The sequence below is a fragment of the Saimiri boliviensis genome, chromosome 8, assembly GCF_048565385.1.
Source record: "Saimiri boliviensis isolate mSaiBol1 chromosome 8, mSaiBol1.pri, whole genome shotgun sequence".
NCBI classification, from domain to species: domain Eukaryota; kingdom Metazoa; phylum Chordata; class Mammalia; order Primates; family Cebidae; genus Saimiri; species Saimiri boliviensis.
This window is the reverse complement of record NC_133456.1, coordinates 121215700-121235241: the sequence shown is the minus strand read 5'-3', so window position 1 is coordinate 121235241 and position 19542 is coordinate 121215700. Positions and strand designations below refer to the sequence as shown.

Genomic DNA, 19542 nt, shown 5'->3' with positions numbered 1-19542 from the left:
TTAAGATAAAGCAAAACAAAATTATTGTGTTGACGTCATAATAATTGGCTTATATAAGCCTTACAGGTTTTATTTTGAGGTTGATTATCACAAACAGTTTTTTTAGAATATCCTGTTTAATATCTACGAATATGTTTTAAAAGAAATGTCAAGGCCAGGCGTGGTGGCTCACGCCTTTAATCCCTTCTCTTTGGGAGGCCGAGGCAGGTGAATCATGAGGTCAGGAGTTTGAGACCAGCCTGGCCTATATGGTGAAACCCTGTTTCTACTAAAAATACAGAAAATTAGCTGGGCTTCATGGCATATGTCTGTAGTCCCAGCTGCTCAGGAAGCTGAGGCAGGAGAATTGCTTGCACTCGCAGGTGGAGGTTGCAGTGAGCTGAGATCGCACCACTGCACTCCAGCCTGGGTGACAGAGCAAGACTCTGTCTCAAAAAAAAAAAAAAAAGGAAATGTCAAGACTTACATTGAAAACATCTTAAGAATTTACAGATGGACATAAAACAATTTGACATAGTCAAAAAAAATTGAATTTTCTGGTTAGAATAACTTAATAGTGTAAAGATACATCTTTACACTATTAGTATATGCATGTAATACAATAATTTCAATCATCATCATCATAACTTTGGGGAAATAAGGCTAGTATTTGATAAGTTGATTCTAATATTTATCTTGAGGAATTCATGAAAAAATTCAAAATCATGAGGAAGAATGAGGGAATACTATACATTAAAATGTACTGTAAGTCTAGAGTCATTTACAAAGTATGTTATAGCTACTGGAAAAGAAAAATACTCTATGAATCAAAATACTTCAAAAACACATCCATACAGCTATTAGAAATCAGTGAATTATAAAGGAGGCATTTTAAATCAGTAGCAAATTGATGGAATATTTAAGAAATGATGTTGCAATATGTGTCTACCCATTCTGAAGAAAAAGTTAAATCTCTTCTTTACATTGTACTTCCAAATAAGTTCTTAATGTATTAAATATCAAAATGTCAAAAAATAAAGGGCAAGTGCAGTGGCCCACGCCTGTAATCCCAGCATTTTGGGAGGCCAAGGTGGGTGAGTCATGAGGTCAGGAGTTCGAGACCAACCTGGCCAACATGGTGAAACCCCATCTCCACTAAAAATATAAAGCTTAGCCAGGCATGGTGGTGCATGCCTGTAGAACCAGCTACATGGGAGGCTGAGGTAGAAGAATGGCCTGAACCCAGGAGGCAGGGGTTGCAGTGCGTCGATATTGCGCCACTGCACTCCATCCTGGGTGGAAGACAGAGTGAGACTCCGTCTCAAAAGAAAAACATAAATAAATGAAAAATAAAAAAATAAATTATGAAAGTACTGAAATAATATATAGGAGAATTGTTTTGATCTAGGTATCAACAGAACACGAAACCCGGAAGTCAGAGAGAAAAACACTAACAGATTTGACACAAACAAATTCATAACTTCTTTGTGATGAAAAATAAAGTTAAAAGGTAAGTTATGGATTTGGTGAAAATAATTATAATACATAAAAGAATCAAGCAGTTAATACGTATGCTATACAAAGAACTCCCAAAATTAGTAAAAATAACAACTCAACAAAAAGTAGATTATATTAATGTATAGATGAGTTACAGGAAAAGGAAATACAGATGGCCAATAATAAATGTTTAATCTCATATATCAACTAAGAAATAGAAATAACATTGAACTTTCAGTATAAGGCTAGACTGAGCACCTGTATGCACCTCTCTTTCAAGGTCTTTATTTTTTTTAATTTCATCGTTACATACCCTGATGTGTATCACCTCATTATTATCGTCACTCTACAAATACGTAAAACTAGGAAGTTAAATCATTTGGCCAAAGTCAAACAGATAATAAAAGCGGCAGAGCTGGGGTGTGCACTCAGCAGTGGACTCTAGAATCTACCCTCTAACCCACCATACTATGCTACCTCTAAACGAATTAAAGCAGATCTGGGAGTGGCCAAGAAACTGTCAGAAGATCTATGAAGTTAAAACTTTTCATAATAATAGCAAAACATAATTTGGCTTTTTTACTCTTTCATGAGTGTACAGTGTCATTTTCCAAAGGCTTTATGACATGTAATGTTGCAAAAGATTCAATGCAGAAGCAGATACGAGAATTCAGCTGATATCCATTAAGTCTTATATTAAAGGGTTTATAAAAATGTAAACAGCCACTTGTGTTTGGAAATATGTAACTATTTTTCATAAAAAATATTTATAACGTAATTATTTTAAATGAATTTAGAAATAGTTTTAAATTTTCTCACTTTTAATTTCTAATTGGTAAATATCAATAGATAAAATCCACATAAACAAAAGCTCTTTGTATTCCTCAATAATTTTTAAGGATGCAAAGGGATCCTGAGGCCACAGAGTTTGACAACTACTGAGTTAAAGAATTACCTCCGGGCAACTGACAGCTGAGTCAGTTAGGCCTGTATCCCCCTTCACTCACATATACAGAGGGAACCCTCTTAGAATCTGTGGTTTTGCCCCAGGAATAAAATCGCAAGAGGTAGTCTGAGCAAGAGCAAAGTATGGAATGAAAAATCGTTTGAGATTGTGCTATGTCACCATCAGCCCTTTTCTATTTGATGGGCACAAACTTCTGCACAGGTGCAAACTGTTGAATATCACCCGTGGTCAATAAATGGTCCCATGTGGCATGCTAGCAGATGCTCTCTGTTAGGGAAAGGATGTGCTTATCTAGTACCAACAGTAAGAAAAGTCCTAAATGACAAAGGAATAACTGATGTTTATCATGTTGTGCCTGAAAAGACACCTGATTCTTACTTTCCATTTACAATACTGCAGTGGCTCGTGCCTGTAATCCTAGCACTTTGGGAGGCCGAGGTGGGCAGATCACTTGAGGTCAGGAGTTTAAAACCACCCTGCCCAAAAATTGGCTGGGTGTGATGGTGGGTGCCTGCAATCCCAGCTACTCAGGAGGCTGAGGCAGGAGAATCGCTTGAACCCTGGAGGTAGAGGTTGCAGCGGAGGTTGCAGTGAGCTGAGATTGCGCCATTGCATTCCAGCCTGGGCAGCAAGAGCGAAACTCCCTCTAAGAAAGAAAGAAAAGGAAGAAAAAGAAAAGAAAAGAAAAAAGATTCCTTTTAAAATAAATGTAATGGCCAGGTGCAGTGGCTCATGCCTATAATCCCAGCACTTTGGGAGGCCGAGGCAAGTGGATCACTTGAGGTCAGGAGTTTGAGACCAGTCTAGCAAACACAGAGAAACCCCATCTCTATTAAAATTATAAAAATTAGCCAAGCATGGTATCGTGAGCCTGTAATCCCAGCTCCTCAGCAGGCTGAGGCAGGAGAATCATTTGGATTTGGGAGGTGGAGGTTACAGTGAGCTGAGATTATGCCATGACACTCCAGCCTGGATGACAGACCAAGACTCCGTCTCAAAAATAAAATAATAAAATAAAATTGATTTTAAAAATTGAGTTGATTTAAAATGCTAGGAAAATGTTGTATATGTAAAGATGGCAAAAATTGTTAAGTGAAGGAACATTGATGTAAAGCAAATAATTTGTCTGGGGTGAGTCTCTGATGTAGTAGTTGGGGGTCTGAGAAAAATGGGGCAGATGTGAGGTGACTCTAGACCTCCACGCTAAGGGAGGCAAGAAGCAAAGCGGAAGGGCAACTCTGCCTGAGGGTGAAAGATTGAAACTCTGCACCCTGGCATTCGTGAGAGGGTCTATCTCTACTTGTTCCTTCCCCAGGAAATCTGCTTACTGGTATGTTTAACTTACTTACACAAAGCTTGTGTTCACCCCTATATGTCTTCTGCTATTCAGTCTTCATTGCAGACTTAATTTTCCCTTAAAACACTATATGCTCATCTATCTGATAAGGAATTGCTATCCAGAATATATAAAAAACTCTCTATGGGGCCAGGCATGGTGGCTCACGCCTGTAATCCCAGCACTTTGGGAGGCCGAGGCAGGTGGATCATGAGGTCAAGAGATCGAGACCATCCTGGTCAACAAGGTGAAACCCCGTCTCTACTAAAAAAAAAAAAAAAAAAAAAAAAAAAAAAATACAAAAATTAGCTGGGCATGGTGGTGCATGCCTGTAGTCCCAGCTACTCAGGAGGCTGAGGCAGGAGAATTGCTTGAACCCAGGAGGCGGAGGTTGTGGTAAGCCGAGACCACGCCATTGCACTCCAGCCTGGGTAACAAGAGCGAAACTCCGTCTCAAAAAAACAAAACAAACAAACAAAAAAACAGCTCTCTACAACTTAACAACAACAATACAAACTCAATTGAAAAATGAGCAAGGGACTTGAATAGACATTTTTCCAAAGAAGATATACAAATGGCCAATAAGCACATAAAAAGATGCTTAGTGTCACAAGTGAAATGTAAGTCAAAACCGCAATGAGATACCACCTCACACTCATTAGGATGGCCAGTATAAAACCAAAACAAAACAGAAAATAACAAGTGTTGGCGAGGATATAGAGAAACTGGAACACCTGTGCACTGCTGGTTGGAATATAAGATGGTGCAGCTCCTGTGAAAAACAGTTTGGCAGTTCCTCAAAAATTTAAAAATGTATTTACCGTATGATCCAGCATTTCCACTTCTGGGTATACACCCAAAAGAAAACAGTAACACTAACAAATGTTTGTACACCAATGTTCATAGCAGAGTTATTCACAAAAGCCAAAAGGTGGAAGCGACCCAAGTGTCTGTTGATGGATAAATGGATAAACAAAATGTGGCATATTCATATACTGGAACATTATTCAGACTTGAAAGAGTAAGGAAATTTTGACACATGCTACAACATGGATGAAACTTGAAGTCATTATTGTAAGTGAAATAATGTAGTCATGAAAGGACAACTGTTGTATGATTCAATTTGTGGGAGGTGCCTAGAATAGTCAAATTCATAGAGACAGAAAGTAGAATGGTGGTTGCCAGGGGTGGAGGGAGGAGGGAGCAGGAAGTTCTTGTTTAATGTGTACAGAGTTTCTGTTTGATATAATTTTGAAAGTTCTAGAGATGGACGCTGGTTATGGTTGCACAACAATGTGAATGTACTTACGGCATAGAACCATTAATTTAAAAAATGGTTTTAATGGTAAATTTTATGTTAAAATATTCAACCACAATTAAAAAAAACACTGTTAGGAACTATTATCCACATAACTTAAAATATTATCTGAATTGTAATATATATACTATATCTCATGTGAAACAGATAATGAGATATAAAGCACAGACAGCCCCAAGGTACTAAGCAATCCCTGCTCACAAATCACAACATTCAATGTAATTTGCATGGCATGATTGTCTGGTTTTTTTAATTTTGTTTTTGAGATGGAGTTTCACGCTTGTCACCCAGGCTGGAGTGCAATTGCACAATCTTGGCTCCCTGCAACCTCTGCCTCCCAAGTTCAAGCAGGCAGATCACCTGAGGACAGGAGTTCGAGACCAGCATGGAAAGTTCTGACCAACATGGAGAAACCCCGTCTCTACTAAAAATACAAAATTAGCTGGGCGTGGTGGTGCATGCTTGTAATCCCAGCTGCTTGGGATGCTGAGGCAGAAATTGCTTGAACTCGGGAGGCAGAAGTTGCATGGAGCTGAGATCGCACCATTGCACTCCAGCCTGGGCAACAAGAGCAAAACTCCGTCTCAAAAAATAATAATAAAAGAAAAGAACATTGCATTTAGGCTTTTCTTTTGCAACCCTGGTAATATTACAACACAGCAGACTGGAGCCAAAAGGGAAGCAAGCAGTGGGGCTCTGATGTGCCAAAAAGTTACCCCAAAACAGAAGCACCTCTTATCCAACTAATGAGTCATGCAACCCTGCTTGGCCAGGGAATTCCAGAGCTGCAGCAGCTGTCCAGGGCCTGCATATTCAGATACTTGGTTTATCCAGATCATTTTGCTGTGCAGACTTTCTTTTTGCGAAATAGTACATGTCTGCACAAAACCTTAAGACAATGGTGAACATTTTTTTAATAGGAAAGCTGATCCTTATTTTGAAACATTTTCATAATTTTGTCTTATTTTTTTTACCAAGATGCTACAATCACTCTTTCCTTGTGAGTAAATGGTTGACTATTTTTTTATTTGAGACAGAGTCTCACTCTGTCACCCAGGCTGCAGTGCAGTGGCACAGTCTCGGCTCACTGCAACCTCTGCCTTCCGGGTTCAAGCGATTCTCCTGCCTCAGCCTCCCCAGTAGCTGGGATTGCAGGTGCACACCATCACACCCGGTTAATATTTGTATTATTAGTAGAGACGGGGTTTCACCATGTTGGCCAGGCTGTGGTTGTTATTTAATATATAATATTAGGAACTCCATAAACTAGCAACATTTCTCCAAGAAAGAAATAGTTTAGAAATGGGGACACATGCCATGGGAAGGTATGCAATAAAGAATATTAAAAAATAATAATAAAATAAATAAATGGGGGCACGGCTGGGTGCCGTGACTCACGCCTGTAATCCCAGCACTTTGGGAGATTGAGGTGGGCAGATCACCTGAGATCAGGAGTTCGAGACCAGCCTGGCCAATTAGGTACCCAATTTTCATGCAGTGTTTGAGGAAATATGCTAATTCTACTCATATGAATGTCCAGTATTTCCTAATTAATCATATCTTGTCATCACTTTGGGATGATGTGATTTCTGTGAGAGTATTCTTTCAGGCTCACCTTTGGCCTGCATTATGTGCTTTTAGGCCGCTGTGTTAAGAGCGTGTAGCAGGGAGCACACTTGGTGCATTTAGGCAGGTGCGTGTCCTAGCAGCCCAGCCCGGAAGGGGCAGATGACTCCATCGGCAGGGTTCCAAATTCTTATTAGTGTTGTGTGCTTGCCAGGTGGCATACAACTGTGTGTAGTACTGAATTCTTTCCTTTCACGATGCTGTTTTCCGTCTGGCTTTTATTTATTTTTTTTTTTTAATCATCACAAAGTATACTTCCAGAAAAAGGAATATTCATTAGCTATATCAAAAAAGAAAAACCATCTTAAATCCACATTTAAAAAACTAGATTTCATTGGCAAAATTCTAAAATAAATTTTGCATGTTTTTCTGTATGCAAGTTACTTTTATATTCAAAGGAAGATTGACCTGTTTACATAGTGAATAAATTTACCTGTGGAACACTACCAATTTAAAGGCTCGTCAAAAGGAGGCTTTCTCCCAGTATTTTGTCATTTCTTTCTTTGTAGAATCCCTGGGTTTGAGTGGACCTCTCCCTGTCCAGGAAAATACTGTGTTTCTCCACTTCCCTTGTAGCTTGACGTGGCCATGTCTGCCAACAGGACATAAGCAGGAGTGGCATGGAACTTTCAGAAAATGTCCTTAAAGGGAAAGGCTCTTCTACTTTTCTCCTTCTTTCTGGCTGCAGTGTGAATGTGAAAGCTGGAGCATGAATACCCACCTTGGCCTATGAAGTATTCGAAACCATGAGCTAAGGAGGATAGAGCCAAAGATATGAGCCTGGTTTTCTGGCATCGTAAGATGGCATGTCACCTCTAGAGAGACTACTCTCTCTCTGGAGAGGTGGTTTTTTGTTTTGTTTTGTTTTTTCGAGACGGAGTCTTGCTTCACCAGGCTGGAGTGCAGTGGTGCTATCTCAGCTCACTGCAACCTCTGCCTCCCAGGTTCAAGCGATTCCCCTGCCTCAGCCTCCTGAGTGGGACAACAGGTGCACACTACTACGCCCCGCTAATTTTCTGTATTTTAGAAGAGAAGGGATTTTGCCACTTTGGCCAGGATGGTCTCGATCTCCTGACCTCGTGATCCGCCCACCTCGGCCTCCCAGAGTGCTCAAATTACAGCCATGAGCCATGGCACCCAGCCTCTAGAGAGATTTTTAATGTGAGTGAGAAAATAATCTGCTTTTTTGATAAACCACTGTAATTTTGCATTTACTGTTACTTGTAGCTAAGCTAATTTAAATGGGCAAACTCTCAAATATAGGAAGAAATGATCTCCTTTTGAAAATACGCCAAACTGGCCTGGCATGTAGCTCACGTCTGTAATCCCAGCACTCTGGGAGGCCAAATCTGGTGGATCACCTGAGGTCAGGAGTTCAAGACCAGCCTGGCCAGCATGATAAAACCCTGTCTTTACTAAAAATGCAAAAAATTAGCTGGGTGGGGTGGTGGGTGCCTATAATCCCAGCTACTCGGGAGGCTGAGGCAGGAGAATCACTTGAACCCAAAAGGTGGAGGTTGCAGTGAGCTGAGATGATGCCACTGCACTCCAGCGTGGGCAACAAGAGTGAAACTCCATCTCAAAAAAGAAAAGAAAAGAAAAGATAACATACTGACCATACTGTGATCCAAGTTATTTAGTTTGGCCTAATTGTGGCATCTCCTTGAAGTAATTCAAATCTGAATGATGTTTCTATAGTTAAAAAAATAATAACAATACAGCTCACTCCAATTTCTCTTTCTGAGGGCATGAGTACCTTGAATGTGGTGCTCACTCCTTTGAATGAATGGCATCTTGAAAAGTGGAAATAGGGTATCTAAAGCAAACTCAAACTTGCTTTGAAAAAAAAGAGGGAAATTCAGCAATATTTTCAATGCTGTGTCTAGTGCAATTGCGAAAAAAACTCAGTATTATGGGTAATTTATGTTCTGATGAATTCAAAAGATTGGGTGTTGAATTAATGGTGAGTTTTGTGCTGAAGAGGATTACTGCTGAAGTGTTGGCCATGTTTTCTTCCTTGACCTGTATGGTAATTGCATATATTTCTTTTTTCTTTTTTTCTTTTTTTCTTTTTTTTTGAGACGGAGTTTCCCTCTCGTTACCCAGGCTGGAGTGCAATGGCGCAATCTCGGCTCACTGCAACCTCTGCCTCCTGGGTTCAGGCAATTCTCCTGCCTCAGCCTCCTGAGTAGCTGGGATTACAGGCACGCGCCACAATGCCCAGCTAATTTTTTGTATTTTTAGTAGAGACAGGGTTTCACCATGTTGGCTAGGATGGTCTTGATCTCGACCTCGTGATCCACCCACCTCAGCCTCCCAGAGTGGTAGGATTACAGGCTTGAGCCACCGTGCCTGGCCTGCATATATTTCTTTGTAATTACCAATTTAACTCATGTTTATGTACTTTTCTGCATTTCATCTCATAATAAAAAAGGATTAAAGAAGTGAATTTTGTGATTTATTTTTAAAATATCCCTTTTACTTTTAGAAGCAATTATTTTGTTTTTGACAAGAATAAAGGTAAGTTACAAATTCATATTATTGTGAGTTTCTCAACCATAAAGGTATTGCTTTGCTTAACACATTTTTTAATCAAGTACATGCGACGTTTTAGTTGAAGCCATCCAGTAGTTTTAACTAAGGATAATCCCAGAAAGTCATCAGGCCTTCTATGTATAGCATCTTCTTAGCTAAACCCACTAATATATTGAATCTAGTGGAAATATAACCACCTCAAATCTTTTATAGAGCAAAGTTAGAAAAACTGGATGAATAAATCAAATTTTAAAAGTTGCAATTGATACTAGGCTTAGTATATGGGTGACAAAATAATCTGTACACCAAACCCCTGTGACACAGTTTATCTGTATATCAAAACCTGCACTTGTATCCCTGAACCTAAAAAAAAAGTTAAAGGAAAAAAAAGTTGCAGTAAGGTTCTAAGACATCTTTTCAAAAGAAATGTAACTGATAAAAAGTCTGACTCATAGCTTGATTAAGTAAATAATTAATTAATTAAAAATATAAATAAATAATAAAAGTGAATCTTCACTAGTGTGCTTGAGCAAGACGCATTTTTTGAGCTTTAGTTCGTTCCGTCTCTAAAGGAGATATAATAATCCCTGCCCACCTATTTCACAAAGTTGTAAAATATGGTGAGATGTGTCAAAGACCTTTGAACGAACACTTTACAAACGTGTTATTAACATACAGATTTGATTTACTATAGACATAGTCCAGCTCAATCCAAGTTATTCAAGATTAGATACCAGGTTGGGTGCGGTGACTCACGCCTGTAATCCCAGCACTTTGGAAGCCTGAGGAGAGCAGATCACCTGAGGTCAAGAGTTCAAGACCAACATGGTGAAACCCCATCTCTACTAAAAATACAAAATATTATCCTGGTGCATGCCTGTAATCCCAGCTACTTGAGAGGCTGAGGCAGGATAATTGCTTGAACCCAGGAGGCAAAGGTTGCAGTGAACCGAGATTCTGCCATTGCACTACAGCCTAGGCAGCAAGAGTGAAACTCCATCTCAAAAAAAAATAAAATAAAGTTATATATTAGTAGAGGGAATGTCTTAGTTGGGTTAAATAACCTGCTAGCTACTTTAGTAGGCAAACCTGACTTCTCAGTGAATTGACACAGGAAAGATTTCTTCTTCGTTATATCATAGATGGATCTCTTTGGTAGCTCACTTTCAATTCTGGGGCTGAAGATACTTACGTGTTGCAACTCTGCCACCTTAAAGTTTTTTTTGCTTCCAGCACCACAGATGGGAAAGACAAAACTAGAGAACTCTTCACATCTGCCATTTAAAGCCTTGGGCTGAAGGTATCATATGTCCTTCCCCTTATAATCCTCTGGCCAGAAGTATTTCTGTAAAACCCCATCCTAACTATAGGGGAACACATGGGATTTTGTGAACACAGTCTCTCACATAGAGGGCTTAAAGGAAGCTATCTCATTTAAAGCAGAAGTTGGGTTAAATTTTTATTTTTAAAATGTACACCTTGTAGAACTAGTACCAAAAAGCAGGAGTTTTAAATTTTAAAGTTCATAGAATGACTGAGGTATCTGGGACTCTTATGAAATTTTATACATAAAGTTAGGCTTATTTTGTGATGTTTATTTTTCTGGAGGGAGGGTTCATAGCTTACTTTGAACTGGAAGGGGTGCTTAGAAAAAGTTAGGGACTGCTGATTTAAGGCAAGGGGAGAAAAACTATGGGATTGACTGTTGTCTTTTATATTTGGTACTGGCTACAGTTTACTTTCTACTTAATATAGATAACGTGGAGAGTAGAGGTTCCACATAATGCATGGCTTAGTCACTATGCTAAGCATTTTTCAAATCTTATCTTTAATCTTCACATTGCCCTTGAAGGCAGAAATTCTTATCCCTTCTGTGCAAACAGCGAATCTGAGGAGCATACAGATCAGGCAGGATACCTCCGATCACACGACTGGTAGAAGCAGGGAACTAGAACTTGAACTGAGGACTGTTTAAATTCAAAACCTCCTTATCTCATTGGGCCATTTAGGTGTTTATTACCATCTATGGGCGAGACATAAAAGACAACATAGCCTGAGCATATTTATGATTTTTTTCTTCTGCAAGCTGAACAAACCAAACGTCAGGGTTTAACAGATGATATAGAAATTTCTGTTGTGGAACGGATGGACTGCAACATTGATGAAATTTCTTGTATGCTGAACTGGCTGCAAATAGGAAAAGACCAATTAGAAAAGAAAAAAAGTGAAAAATTTCTACCTGAGATTTTATATAGAGGCTGGGCATGGTGGCTCACACCTGTAATTCCAACACGGTGGGAGGCCGAGGCAGGAGGATCACTTGAGGTCAGGAGTTCAAGACCAGCCTCGGTAACATAAGACCCCATCTCTACGAATAGTAATAATAAAAATAAAAACAGCTGGGCATGGTGGCACACACCTGCAGTCTCCTGCACTCAGGAGGCTGAGGTGAGAGAATTGCTTGAGCTGGGGAGGTTGAGACTGTAGTGAGCAGTGATCAAGCCACTGCACTCCAGCCTCGGAGACAGAGTGAGACCCTGTGTCAAAAATAAATTTTTTAAATTGAAATTTTATTTCATTTATTTATCTTTGAGACAGAATCTCACTCTGACACCCAGGCTGGAGTGCACTGGCGCAATCTCTGCTCATTGCAAACTTCGCCTCTTGGGTTCGAGCGATTCTCCTGACTCAGCTTCCTAAGTAGCTAGGACTACAGGTGTGGGCCACCAGGCCAGGATAATTTTTGTATTTTTAGTAGAAATGAGGTTTCATCATGTTGGCCAGGCTCATCTGAAACGCCTAACCTCTGGTGATCTGCCTGCCTTGGCATCCCAAAGTGCTGAGATTATAGGCATGAGCCACCATGCCCAGCCTAAACCGAAATGTTAGATAGACATCTAAAATAGAGAAATAGGAATATTTGCTTGTACCGATTTTGAAATAATTCTGTAAATAATTTTTACAGTAGTTGCATTTAGCTGGTGAGATCATTTGTGTTTCTAAAGTTTTCTGAATTTTCATTTTTTAAAAGTTATTTTATTTTTAAATTTTTATTTATTTTTTTATTTTGAGATGGAGTTTGGCTTTTGTTGCCCAGGCTGGAGTGCAATGGCATGATCTTGGCTCACTGTAACCTTCACCTCCCAGATTTAAGCGATTCTCCTGCCTCAGCCTCCCAAATAGCTGGGATTATAAGCATGCACCAACACGCTTGTCTAATTTTGTATTTTTAGTAGAGATGGAGTTTCACCATGTTGGTCAGGCTGGTCACAAACTCCTGAAACCTCAGGTGATTCACCCGCCTCAGCCTTCCAAAGTGCTGGGATTACAGGCATCAGCCACTGCACCTGGCAGTTTTATGAATTTTCTAAATTTTTACTATAAATGTAAATATTGATTAAAAATATTACATATTTCCATAAAGTCCCAAGAGCAGTAAATGATCTACTCAGCTACTCTAGAGAGCACTGTGGAGCTGTCATCATACAGCATTTTTGACAAATAAGACCAGGATACTATTTTTTAACTTTATTTTTTGTAATTGAATCTGAAGTAGCATGAATTTGTAGTGAATTTGCAGTTCACTAGGATCTTTTAAGCAACAAAAAAACCAAACAACAAAAGTCAACTCTGGCTATATTGAGCAAACGGAATTTATTGGAAAAGCTTAGAGAATTCCTGGAAAGCTGGAAGGATCAAGCTTGGAGAAAGAATAGGAACCAAGTTGCTCTCACGGGTTAAGAAGCAAGTTCTCAGCAAAATTCATGCAGCAGTAACATTCCTTTGTCAACTTGTGTTTTCCTAACCGTTTTGTTTGTTTGTTTTGTTTTGTTTTTTTGAGATGGAGTCTGGTTCTGTCACCCAGGCTGGAGTACAGTGGTGCTCCGTCTGCCGGGTTCAAGGGATTCTTTCGCCTCAGTCTCCCAAGCAGCTGGGATCGCAGGCATGCATCAGGATAATTTTTTGTATTTTTAGTAGACACGGGGTTTCACGATGTTGGCCAGGCTGGTCTCCAACACCTGACCTTAAATGATCTGCTCACCTCGGACTCCCAAAGAGCTGGGATTACTGGTGTGACTCACTGCACCCAGCCCACTATTTTCTTGCTAGCAAAATGCGGCGATCAGTTCTTTCTATGCACATGTATTCCCCTTTGCAGTGTGATTTTGGAACACAGCCCTTTAGGAGACTGAATCTATTTTTCCACTCATTAAATATGGACTTAGCCATGTGACTTGCTTTGGCCAATGGACATTAGCAAATACAGTGCAGGCTTGAAAAGTGCCTGTGCACAAGGGCTTGCCCTCTCTTGCTGCTGGGAACTCTGCTACTCCTACTAGTCTCAAAGGGGATGAAAGAGCACATAAAGAGAGGATCCAGCCATCCCAGTCAATCCAGCCTCTCCAGATGAGGCCCATACTCCCAGAGTGACCCTCGCTGACCCATGTGAGCAAAAACCACTCAAATTGCTAACCCACAGGATTGGGAGCAAATGACTGATTGCTGCTTTAAGCAACTGCATTTTGGGGGTGATTTGTTACATAACAAAACATAAACTCTTGCATTTCCTCATTGTCTGAACTTTATGTGTTCAGTAGTGCCTAGAGACTTCGTTTAAAGTCCATAATTAGCACAATGTGAGCCTGTACGTCTTCTTATCTTGTCCATTTGGAATTGCTTATACCACTGAAAACAATAAATTTTTAAGAAATATATCAGAATTCCATTCAATCAATGTTTTTGAAAATGAAGAAAAATGCAGTCACATAATTTTGTAATAATCATTACCAGGCTTCTTCTTTGTGTATATAATTCTACATTAAAAGAATCTTCTTGGGCAGGCATGATGGCTCATGCCTGTAATCCCAGTACTTTGGGAGGCCAAGGCAGGCAGATAGCCTGAGGTCAGGAGTTCGAGACCAGCGTGGTCAATATGGTGAAACCCCATCTCTACTAAAAATACAAAAATTCGCCAGGTTGTGGTGACACACACCATAGTCCCAGCTACTCCAGAGGCTGAAGCAGGAGAATTGCTCGAACCTGGGAGGTGGAAGTTGCAGTGAGCTGATACTGCTACTACATTACCTGGGCATCAGAGTGAGACTCTGTCTCACAAAAAAAAAAAAAAGAAAAAAGAAAAGAAAAGAATCTTCTTGGCCTGGAAGTCAATCGCTTTAAAAGCCATTCAGTTTTTCAGTTGAGAAAATAAACATATGAAAAAATACGGATGGTATTAAAAGTGACAAGTCTAGGAGAAGATAGACCCAAGAACTGTAACAGATGTGACAATCAGTACAATAAAAATAGAATACAAAAGTCTCTGTCTCTCAGAGTTTTGAACACAAGAATGACAAAGAGCACTTATAACCCACTGTTTTATTTCCTCAAAAAAATTTTTTTATTCTTTTAATACCACACCAAGTATGTGAACCCATCATGTTTCATTTCTGTGAGAAAGCTTCTTCTAAGTGTTCTTCGCCTACCTGTCACCTGCCTTTGCTGACAACAATATGGGAGAGCTAGAATGCAAGACCAGACTTCATCACCTCCAAGGAGTGCTTGTCAGCACCGGATCCAAGCACTGTTTATAATGGACATTTTGAAAAGATTCCCCAAACGAAGGGCCAAGATGGTGGCTCAGGCCAGCACTTTGAGAGGCTGAGACAAGAGGATTGTTTGAGGCCAAAACTTCAAGATCAGCCTGGGTAACAAAGTGAGACCCTGTCTCTAAAAATAAAAATAAATAATAAATGTTGACAAGTGTTCCCCAAGTGAGAGATTTAGCAGAGTGAATTCTGCAAAGAAGGCCTCTTGCAACCACTGGTTCCTAAACAGTCAACTCACTGGGGCAAGCGCCAACTCTCTTAACCTAGCTGATGTCAGTGTGACCGAAGGCCTGTAGGTCGCGGTGAGATTCTGTCCACTAGCAGGTCTAGGGCATGGAGGTAAAGCTAGCTCATGATAAGATGGCCTCATTTGGCAGCAAAGGCAAATTGAAGATTTCTTGCTCCATAAATCAGTCTGTAAAAAATAAGTAAGGCTTTCAACTAACAGTCACTAGATTGTTCCCCCCTGTTTGGAGGCATCCAACAGTCATCTCGAATCAGTGTCTTGCAGAAACAGAAGAAAAGTAATACATCGATTGTATTTTGAAATGAAAGCAGGAGTTACTTTGCTGCAGAGCTATGGCTTAACATTTTTAGCAAAATGTGGATCCTTCGTCTCAGTTTTCCTTTAGGATGCTGTGACTACGATCCTCTGTTTAGTTAGTGGAATTGAGAGCAAGGCCCAGGTGGATGCTTGAGGACTAAACCCCAAATTTGCCGTGGATCACTCCACTGTTTCAGTTAAGATCAGAGGGTAGTTAAACTATACAAATTGTTGTCTGCAGTAGCATGCGAATACATGTTTCAGATCTCCTAAAGCATAACTGATTTCCATCCCTAGCTGCTGGGGTACCCAACATTGAGACCACACTTCCTGACGGCTGCTCCCAGTCAATGACTGAGTATGGCAGGGATACCAAGGAGGCCCGTTCCTGGGAGGTAGGGCTCTTCTAATGGGCAACAGGCTCACTGACTCCCTTTTGACCTTGCTGAAACTTTCTTAGAACTGCAAGGCAGTCTATGGCCTGCCTGCCGGCCGGCCTTCCTTTCTTCCTCCCTCCCTCCCTCCCTCCCTCCCTCCTTTTCTCTCTTCCTTTTTTCCTCTCCAGTTCCTTCCTTCCTTTCCTCTCTCCCTTCTCCTCCCTTCTTTTCATTCTCTCTCCCTTAATCCCTCCTTCCCCCACTCCCTTCTCTCCTTGCTTTTTTCCCTCCTTCCCTCATCCTTCCCAGGGGGCAGTCCTGTGTCATGATCTGATGGCTCTCCTATCACCCTCTGTTTCCTTCTCACTGTCCCTCCCCAGTGTTTTCACCAATAAATCTCTTATCCGATGTCACCTGCTTGCCAGAGAACCTGGACTAAATCATTATTTAACTAACTTGCTTTGCATGTGTAATTTAGGATCAAACATCACTTTGGAGTTCGGGGGCAAATGTCATTCATTAGAAGGGGAAGAACTAATGATGAAAAAAATACCAATATGTGCATTCTGTGGATCAATTGACTCTGTTGACCTAAACATGCAGAACAGTATTCCAGTTCTTAATACTTTAAAATCTGCGGAGCAAGGCCTTATAGCTTGGAAGGAAACTATTGGAAGAGCCAAAAGGAAAGAAGTGGGACCAGCCAATTCTCCTCGTTCTAGGTGCGGTGCAGTGAACTTAGGGAGGAGATCGTGCAAACTGGAAACCATAGCCCTGTCTCATGGCCTCACTAGGGGTGGCTAGGGCTCTGAGAGGCAGGTTGTCACCTTGTTATCTATCCAGTCATGCACACAATGAAGTCCATGGAGCACTCACTCTGTGACCAGCACTGGTGGGCCTTGAAGATAACAGGGGTTATCCTAGAGAAACTCAAGTCTGTGGGGAAGGGAGGCTTGGAAACAGACAGACTAACGACACAATACAAGCCCTAACACTGAGACGTGAACTGACTTGGGAAGTAGGATAAGGGCACCTCCAACTGCTTGGCAGACGGAAAGGCGACTTAAGGTGGGAATGGGAGGGTGGAAGAGTTGGTCAGACGGTAAAGAGAAGTGACATGAAGGAGCTGCATTCACAGACAGCAGAATGGTTACATCTATAGCCTTCTCTTCTCCTCCTTCTCCTTCTTCTTTTTTGAGACAGGGTCTCACTCTGTCACCCAGGCTGGAGTGCAGTGGTGTGATCTCAGCTCACTGCTGCCTTGACCTCCTGGCCTCAAGTAATCCGCCCACCTCAGCCTCCCAAGTAGCTAGGACCACAGGTGCATGCCCCCATGCCCAGCTGATTTTTATTTTTATTTATTTTTGGTAGAGATGAGGTCTCCCTATGTTGCCCAGGCTAGTCTTTGACTCCTGGCCTGAAGTGATCCTCCTGCCTCGGCCTCTCAAAGTGCTGAGATCACGGGTATGAGTCCCTGTGCCTAGATTTTCTTTCTTTAAACACTGCGATCCTAGGAAACAAATTCGCAATCTTTTAAGGGTTCTCTGGGGCCCCACAACATGTTTCTGCTTGCCGCTTGTCACTGGGCTTGCTGGCCTTGGGGCAGGCACGTGGCCTTCTCTCTCTCCTCCAGGACGTCCAGTTTCTCCACACTCATGCTGTTGATTCAGAACTTCTTCAGCCAGCCCAGACCGTGGCCCAGACACGAGAACAACATGAGCAAGACACACGATCCTGGCTCCCCTGAATCTTGTATTCTGATGGGGGAGACAGAAGATATGCAAGGAAAAATGATAGCAGATAACGTTATGTGATGAGGACAGTAAGCTGGTAATATGATGGAGAGGATGAGCATGACTACGTGAGAGTGGGTGCTCACAGTCTTCCTGCTGAAAGGCCCCGTGGCGTCCTCGCATTTCAGTGATCCCAAGTTTAGTGTCTTGGAGTAAACGGTGTGGTACCACCCTGACCTTGAATGTTATCCTCAGCAGGTTAAAGTTTGATTAGGAAGGTGTTTTCGGCTGGGTGCAGTGGCTCACGCCTGTAATCCCAACACTCTAGGAGGCCAAGGTGGGAGGATAGCTTGAGACCAGGAGTTCAAGACCAACCTGGGCAACGTGTTGAAACCCTTGTCTCTACAAAAAAAATTTTAAAATTAGCCAAACGAGATGTGGTGGCTTGTGCCTGTAGCCCTGAGGTGTGGTGGCTACTCAAGATCGTTTGAGCCCAGGAGTTTTCTTGTCCTAGATCTGACTGCTCAGCTCCTCATCAAGCTGGGTCCTGTGTCTTTGTGATATGCCATGAATGGTGGCGGTGGTGTTTTTAAGAACTGATTTTTAATAATAAATTTTATTAGTATTGGGTGATATGGTTTGGCTGTGTCCCCATCTGAATCTCATCTTGAACTATAGTTCCCATAATCCCCATGTGTTCTTTGAGGGACCCAGTGGAAGGTAATCAAATCATGGGGGCAGTTACCTCCAAGCTGTTCTTGTGATAGAGAGTAAGTTATCACGAGATCTGATGGTTTTATGTGCGCTTTGCTATGCACGTCTCCCTGCTGCCACCGTGTGAAGAAGGATGTGTTTGCTTCCCCTTCCACCATTATTGTAAGTTTCCTGAGGCCTCCCCAGCCCTGTGGAACTGTGAGTCAATTAAACCTCTTTATAAATTACTCAGTTTCTGGTGTGTCTTTATTAGCAGTGTGAGAATGGACTGGGAAATAAAAGTAAAATAAACTGAGGAAAAAAAGTAAAAACAGACGTTTTGTAAAGAAAGTTTCATCTATAATAATTTCAGCAGTGGCTCCTTGTGGTTTGAATTATATCACATAGAGTCACTTTTGTTATAAAGGTTTTTAATTTTTTTAATAAATGAAAATCTCTTGAGCATCCATAGTACATTCCAGGTGCAAAATTCTATTAAGGCAGAAAAGGAGAGTAAAAGAAGTATAAAATATGCTTCCCCTTACATTAAATAATTTATAATACAGCTGTAGACAGATCTTCTAGGACTCTAATCAATGCTTTAATCATGAATGAAGGCAAAACGCACATGGAGATGATCAGAAATTAGATAAAAACCCTGTCTATTCAAACTTGGTGTCAGCCCTACCTCTCTGAACCCTCCCGGGAGCTGTTGAAAGCCTGAAACCCCCACTTTCCAGGCTCCCCGGTGCACAGAGAGACATCTGAGAGGCAAGTGGTGGGTGGAAGACTGGGAGTAACTGTTCTTCCCCAGAAACACGTGGACATCTGCAGAGGCAGACAGCTGACACTGGTGTGGGCTTGAGGTTTTTGATGGTCCTCTGAGAATCACCCACGTCAGTGCCGAGGATCGGTGGTGGCTTCTCTGTGATCCCTGTCTTCTGCCATTCCTGCCTTTTTTATCTTAAGAGGTCATGTAAGTCCCTAGTTCCCAATAATAAACTCCTTATTCAAGTTTCTTAGGTTGCTCTTATTTTCCTGACTAATGGAATGTGACTCATCAGTGTGTGTGTGTGTGTGTGTGTGTGTGTGTGTGTGTGTTGTGTGTTGTTTGTTTTTTTGAGGGACAGAGTCTCACTTTGTTGCCTAGGCTGGAGTGCAGTGGCATGATCGTAGCCCATTGCAGCCTCAAAGTCCTGGGCTCAAGCGATCCTCCCACCTCAGCCTCTGAAGTGGCTAGGATTACAGGCATGCACCACCATGCCCGACAAGTTTTTGTGGGTTTTTGTTTGTTTGTTTGTTTGTTTGTTTGTTTTGAGACAGAGTCTCAT

General features: G+C 41.3%; 1 long non-coding RNA gene across 4 annotated transcripts in view; it reads left to right on the top strand.

Moving 5' to 3' along the window:
• LOC120367561 (uncharacterized) overlaps positions 1-18459 on the top strand; it is a 34409-nt gene extending 15950 nt beyond the window's left edge. Inside the window, exons 3-4 of one of the 4 annotated variants that reach the window (XR_005581916.2) lie at positions 1388-1489; positions 17419-18459. This is a non-coding gene — a long non-coding RNA (uncharacterized LOC120367561). Of the gene's footprint in view, positions 1-1387 lie in introns of all 4 variants that reach the window. The other 3 variants (XR_012519027.1, XR_012519026.1, XR_012519025.1) reach the window with 3 other exon arrangements.
• The last annotated feature ends 1083 nt before the right edge of the window (positions 18460-19542 follow it).